The sequence below is a fragment of the Amblyomma americanum genome, chromosome 1 (assembly GCF_052857255.1).
Source record: "Amblyomma americanum isolate KBUSLIRL-KWMA chromosome 1, ASM5285725v1, whole genome shotgun sequence".
In the NCBI taxonomy this organism is placed as follows: Eukaryota; Metazoa; Arthropoda; class Arachnida; order Ixodida; family Ixodidae; genus Amblyomma; species Amblyomma americanum.
Genome location: NC_135497.1, coordinates 441,083,600 through 441,090,821, shown reverse-complemented (window position 1 = coordinate 441,090,821; position 7,222 = coordinate 441,083,600). Strand labels below are relative to the sequence as shown.

At 47.7% G+C, this 7,222-nt stretch overlaps 1 pseudogene; it reads right to left on the bottom strand.

Annotated features, from left to right (window-relative positions):
• Nucleotides 1-3,622: 3,622 nt before the first annotated feature.
• Nucleotides 3,623-4,615, bottom strand: LOC144104026 (uncharacterized; annotated as a pseudogene).
• Between the last annotated feature and the right edge of the window lie 2,607 nt (nt 4,616-7,222).

Genomic DNA, 7,222 nt, shown 5'->3' with positions numbered 1-7,222 from the left:
TACACAACTGGCAAGGCAAGGGTGGCAGCAGTCCAGCAGCTCGCTAAACGGCACCCTGAACACGGCCAAAACGTGGCGAATTCTGAAAGCGATGATGGATCTGGGAAAGACGAAGACCGAAAGCAGTAAAACGATACAAAGACTGATCCACCAGTACGAAGGAACGGAGGACCAAATGATAGAGGACCTCAAAACCAAGTGTTACGGGAAGGAACGCCCCGAAGAATATAGAGGAACCTATCAAGGCAAAGAAAACCCCGAGATGGACAGGCCGATCACGCTGGCAGAAGTGCACGAGGCGATGGGGGCCCTCACTAAGAACACGGCAGCTGGGGGAGACAGGATACGCAATTCCCTCATACGCAACCTCAGTGAGGAAGCGGTAAACCAGCTGACAGACTACCTCTACCAACTCTGGGCCGAGGGCTCGATTCCGGCCGAATGGAAACACGCGGAGGTAGTGATGATCCCCAAACCGGGCAAACAGCTGCAGATCGAAAACCTACGACCGATCTCCCTCACCTCGTGCCTGGGAAAGCTGTACGAAAGAATAATTACGAAAACAATCCAGCTATGGATGGAGCGAGAACAACTTTACCCACACAGCATGTTTGGATTCAGATCAAAGCTGTCTACGCAAGACGTTCTCCTACAACTCAAGGAGGACGTTCTCGCCAACATCCCGAAGGCTGGAGAGAATGTTGTCATGGCCCTAGACATCAAAAGGGCCTTTGACAACGTCAGCCATCCGGCAATAATGGAGGGCCTCCAGAACATAAATTGCGGAGAAAGAACTCACAACTACGTGAGGGCCTTTCTCGCAGGCAGAACTGCCACCGTGGGGCTGGGAGACGTGAGAAGCCAACCCTTTAACACCCCCCTCAAAGGAACCCCACAGGGGTCGGTGATTTCGCCAGTGCTCTTCAACCTAGCCATAATCGGCCTGGCCAAAAGATTGGGGGAAATCGAAGGCACACAACATGCCATGTATGCGGACATCACGGTGTGGACCAACCGTGGATCGCTAGGAGAAAAACAAGAGAGACTACAGAGAGCCGCGACCTGCATAGAAGAATACGCGAAGGCAAGGGGTCTAGCGTGCTCGACAGACAAGTCAGAGCTACTCAGAGTAGCGAGGAAACCCACGGAGGCGAGCCTAGAGATCAAGCTCGAAGGCCAAAACATACCAGAAAGAAGCACCATAAGGATTCTGGGCATGTGGCAGCAGAGCAGCGGCAAATGCAGCCACACGATCAGCCTGCTACAGAAATGGACCGAACAAGTCGGCAGAATGATAAAGAGAGTCTCCAGCAGAAGACACGGCATGCAGGAAGAGGACACCCTCAAACTAGTCAGGAGCCTGGTAGTCAGTAGGGTGACGTACTCCCTCCCCTACCACCGGGCGATCAAGAGGGAAAAAGAACAGATCGAGGCATTAATAAGGAAAGCCTACAAGACCGCACTAAACCTACCGAGAAACACCCCGAACGACAAGCTACTACAGCTGGGAGTCCACAACACCTTCGAGGAGTTGGCGGCGGCCCAGCTGAACGCACAGCTAGAAAGACTAGAACTTACAGAAACAGGCAGGCAACTCCTGAGAAGACTTGGCCACAGAGTGGAAACCACAGCAGATCCGGACGAGAACATTACGGACGAAATCCGGCAAACCCTCAGAATCTGCCCACTGCCGCGCAATATGGACCCCAAACTACACGCGGCCAGAAGACAAGCAAGAGCAGAATACGTGGAGAGACACCTAGCCACGCAGGAAAACACGGTGTACACGGACGCAGGACTACATCCGAGGGCTAGACGCAACAACATCACGAGAGTGGCGGTGGCGGTCGTAGACCACACGGGCGACACGATCAGCTGCGCATCCGCGAGAGGACGTACGGTGGCAGAAGTGGAGGAAATCGCTGTGGCGCTTGCAGCGGTCGAAGGCTACCGCAGAAACAAGCCACAGATTATAATAACAGACTCCAAAACGGCCTGCAGACGATATCAGCAAGGAAGAATCTGCAGGGAGGCCCTACGCATCCTCCTCGGCGCGAGAGCCTCGGGATTCAAAGCGAAGCAAAAGTTCTTCTGGGTACCGGCACACACCGGAGTCGAGGGCAACTCGAGCGCTGACAGCCAGGTTCGCGAGATCACGCACCGAGCCTTGCTGACGGAGGACCTCGAGAACCCCTCGATGGTGGACCCGACGTACGCAGACATCCTAAATCACTACAGAGGCTGCAGGTTCAAGTATCCCCCGCCACACAAACTCCTCACACAGCAAGAAGCGTCAGCTGGAGGAGGCTGCAGACTGGCACCTTCTTTAACTTACACGTCCTAAGCAAATTGTTCCCCACCCAGTACAGCGGCAGCTGCCCCTGGTGCGGGGACGTCCCGACACTTTACCACGTCACATGGGAGTGTAAACACAATTACACCTTCCACAAACAGACTAACCCGAGTGCGGAGCAATGGGAGGGCCTGCTCACCAGCAGCGAGCTCACCGCCCAAAGGGCATTGGTGCAGCACGCGTGCGAGGTGGCTAGGACCAGTGAAGCCCTGGAATTAGGGACCACCCTTGCTATGGAGCCCCCGACGGCGGCGGCGGCTGCGGCAAGCGCCAAGACGCAGCTGCAAGGAGACTCTCCGGAACTGACCAAAAGAATTCAATAAAGTTTTTCATTCATTCATTCATTCCGCGTCAGAATCAAACCATCACAACGCTGTTACACGCGCACGAATATGTTGACTTCATGCCAGCTAGAAACCACAATACGCAAATACACGGAACGAATGATATTCCGTGACAAGGCGAAAATTTGAGCCACCTGTGCAAAATCTAGAGCGAGCAGCATGCGCATGCAGTAGCAACGCTTCACAGCTCAATTGCGCGTAGCTAAACACACAGCTGCATAATGAATTCAGAAACGATCCAAAGCCACGCGTAGAACATGATGCGATCCGTGCTGCGTTCGCTTTGACAAAAAGCGCCGTGCACAAGAGCCGCCATTAGATACCAGTTGAGACTACTGAAAAAGCGAGCAATTTTCTTTCGCATACTATGAAAGCAACAGTCAAAATGAACTGACTATGCTTGACAGGGTACAACAGAACCATTAACATTTCATAGCAGCGCCATAAAAGCGCTGCAGTAAATATTACAAAACAAAGACACGAGAGTACCTCGCGCACATTTTTTTTCCGCATTGCAAAGATCCAATGTCGTCTTCGTTCCCGTTCGTAAGGGCGGCCAGGAAAGTTGTAGAAACGCGATCCCGAGGAGCTTTTGCAGCTGTTCGAGAACCCCACTACACAACAGTTGTTTTCAGACATGATACAGGCCATAAGTGAAGCACATAAACATAGCAATCGCAAGTTTCATGCGCCACAACCTTCAACTGCGTAGGAACCCAAGGAGAAAGGCCGCCGGAAGCTCCGCCTGCGTTTCATATCGCCGACGACAGGCGGCACAACTTCCGCAATCCTCAAAGCCGAACTAAAACGCGCAAACGACGTGTTTTCGCTGGATGGATGGATGGATGGATGGATGGATAGATGGATGGATACGGCTGAACCCTCAAGCGGTGGCTCAAACCACCTAGCCATGACTTATGAAATTTTACTCTTGTCTTGATTTTAGCCACCAATCAGATAACCTTCCCTTGGTTACTTCTACCCGCTTAAAACCTACTTTCCCTTCACTGTCCTTAAACCCCAATGCCTTGGATAAATCAGCACCGCAGCTTTCCACTGTAAGGTGCAGCCCTTTACAGAAAAGTATCAAGTATTCAGCCGTGTCCACCTTCTCTCCGCACGCAACGCACAACATGTCTATCTCGTGGTACCTGACTGTATATGTATTAGTCCGCAAAACTCCCGTCCTGGCACCAAACAACAAAGAGCTTCCCGTACAATTATCATAGATATTTTCTTTGGCAATCTCCTGCGTAAATATCCTGTACGTTCCCAGTGCCGATTTCGTCAGCATCCCTGTTTTCCACAGAGCTCTCTCTGTTTCTTAAACCTTTTTCTTAACAGATAATTGCTTATTTGCCCCCCTACTGTTGTGCAGATATTCGCTTGTCAATTTTCCAGTTCGCTTTCTCCATTTCGTATCAACATTCCTTATATACAGGTATCTGAAAACTTTCCTAGCCCACTGCTTATCCCCCAGTCTTCTCAATCGCTCCTCAAATGCTATATTGCTGCTTGCTTCTCTGCTCTCGAACGACGCCCATCCCATATCACCCTGTACCCGCTGATTTGGTGTATTGCCATGTGTTCCCAAAGCTAGCCTCCCTACTCCCCGTTTAATTTCTAACCTTGCTTGAACATCGGGTCTCATGCACAGGACCGCATTACCAAAAGTCAGGCTAGGAGCCGTCACCTCTTTCCAGATCCCTCTTACCACTTCATACCTATTGTAATTCAACAGTGCCCTATTTTTCATGACAGCTGCATTCCTGCTATCATTACACATTACATATTTTTCATGCTCTGTCAGATACTCAGCACTGTTATTCATCCCCACCCCAAGATACCTTTACTTATTCACTACCTCTAGCGTGATCTCCGGTATGCTATGCTCGCCGCCGTCATCATTAAATATCATGACTGCAGATTTTTTCTTACTAAACTTGAAACCTAATCTATCTCCCTCTGCACCACATGTGTCTATCATCTTCTGCACGTCTTCTTTGTTGTGAGCCATTAGCACTACATCATCCGCGTATATTAGTCCCGGTAATCACTGTTTAATTTATTCTCCTTGCTTGAAAAAAGAAAGGTTGAAACCTAGTCCTCTCCACTCTAGCTTGGTCTCCAACCCTTGCAGATAAAACATGAACAGCAAAGGAGACAGAGGACATCCTTGCCTAAGCCCTCGATGTATCTCCACAGGCCCTGATACTTTTTTTGTTTTCATTTTATAAGCACTATGTTACCTCTCTTTATATATTATAAAAGATTAATTAATTCATCTTCCACATCCAATGTGCCCGGTATGTACCACAATTACTCTTGAATAACGTTGCCATAGGCTCCCCTAATATCTAGAAATGCAAGCCATAGGGGCCTGTGCTCCTTTTCAGCAATCTCTGTACACTGCGTCAATGAAAATAGATTGTACTACAACCTCCTTTGTTTCCGGAACACATTTTGTATTTCCCCTACCTAGAACCCTCTCGTTCTCTACCCAAACCTGAAATCTCTCCTTTATAATCTGCATCACCACCCTGTAAACCACAGATGTCACTTTTATGGGACGGCAGTTACTTACGTCAGCTCTGTCCCCCTTTCCCTTATCTATCATGTTCGGTCTACGTAATCGCCATTCATCGGGGATTTTCCCATTCACTATCATTTTACTCACTATCTGTGTTAATGTTTGCTTGGATTTTGTTAATATCTCCATTATTAACATAATCAGAATACCATCTAGTCCTACTGATGTGCCACTAGGAACCTTCTTCTCGGCCCTTTCTCACTCTCTTTGCTGAAGTGAAGCTATTGCAGTAACCGCTCTATCCTCCTTCGATAAATTATGTGCAACATTTCATTTATTAAAAGTTTCTGTCATCGTTGTTCCTGTGTTTTATCGCTTGATCCCTTTCTAATCGAATACCCTGATCTGTAACAATAAACCTTTGCTCTAGCGTAGTATTATTACTCATTGCATTTAGATTATCCAAAATTCCTGAGCTGCTTTTCTATCCTTTTTATTTACACCTAACATCAATTGGGCACCCTTTCTTCTAATTTTTTCATTAATCAAATAGGATGCTTCCCTCCTACACTTTATGAAGACATCCCATTTTCTGTCTACTTCAACTTCTGGTTCCCCCTCTTCTTAGAATATCTGTGTTCCCTGGACGCTTCCTGACGTTTCTCTATCGCCCTCTTGACCTCCTCATCCCATCGACTATTGGGTTTGCTTCTTTTCCCTATTTACTTTACTCTCACCTTAGCTAGCTCTAGCTCCAGTAATCGAGTTAATTTGGTATAAGTCCATTCTGTGCCATTATCCTCAATAATTACTTTCTAAATTTGTTTGGCGGCTTCCAATTGCTTTTCTGAGTAAAAATTTCCCTCTGATTGTTCATATCGCTTCAGTGCTACATTGGTTTCTCTTCTGAAGCTCAACTTGATACTCTTGTGGTCACTACCTAGACTTTTGCAACCATGTTCATCTATGCTCATTACCCTTAATTTATTATACATCCTCTGTGACATTAGTACATAATCTATCGTCGAGTGCAGACCCCTGCCTCCCATGTTATGAGCCCTTCACACTGTCGGTATTGTTGCATACAACTAAATCATGCCTGTCACACATGTCCTGCTGAATGCTACCTGTCGAATCTGTGTACCCATCCAGGTCTTCTATGTGCGCATTCATGTCACCTAATAAAATTATCTCGCCCTGTCCTCCTAGCTCATCAACGTTGCCTGCAATACAACCTAACATTTTCCTGTTTTCCTCTTTGGCATTAGCTCCTGTCCTCAGGCATACAAAGCCAAGGAGTGTTTGCTCCCCTGCCACTTTTGCTTTTATCCATAAATATTCCTTGCATCCCAGTTTAACTCTTTCAAAATTCATACTTTTATGAATAAATGCCCAATTCCAACCCTTTTTCTGCTGACCTCTGTTCTATTGCAATATTCCCATGCGTAGTCTGGGTTACAGGGTGGTTGCTCCATGTCTCTAAGATGCGTTTTCGTTGAACCATATACCATTAATTCCTCCTGCCTTAAGTGTGCTTCAATTTCCTACCATTTCAGTCTATTCCTGCCACCTTGGATGTTTGTGAAACCTATATGTGAATTAGCTTGGTCTTGGCCCTTGTATCTATTTCTTCTCCTATGGTTCCATCATCCCTTTAATCTTGGTTCTTCCTTCTCTACAATGGTTCCCTCAGAGCTCTGGATCCCCCCAAAAAAGCAGTTGCCTGGCGACCTATCCTACTACCCACCCTCTTGCCAGTGCCACCACCGTAGTGAATACCATCCTGTGCAAAAGGGTGGGCCTGATCTCGTACACTTCCTTGTTAACTTCCGTTACCCCGTATCATAGGCGTCGACTTATTAACCTAATTACATGGTTAGCCTCAACGACCCTCCTTTCCGTTTCGCTAGCCTGCCTCAGGACCTCTAGGATTGTGCATATGGTCACATGCACACTCTCAGAGGCCTCTCTTAGCCTATGCATCCCCACTTCAAA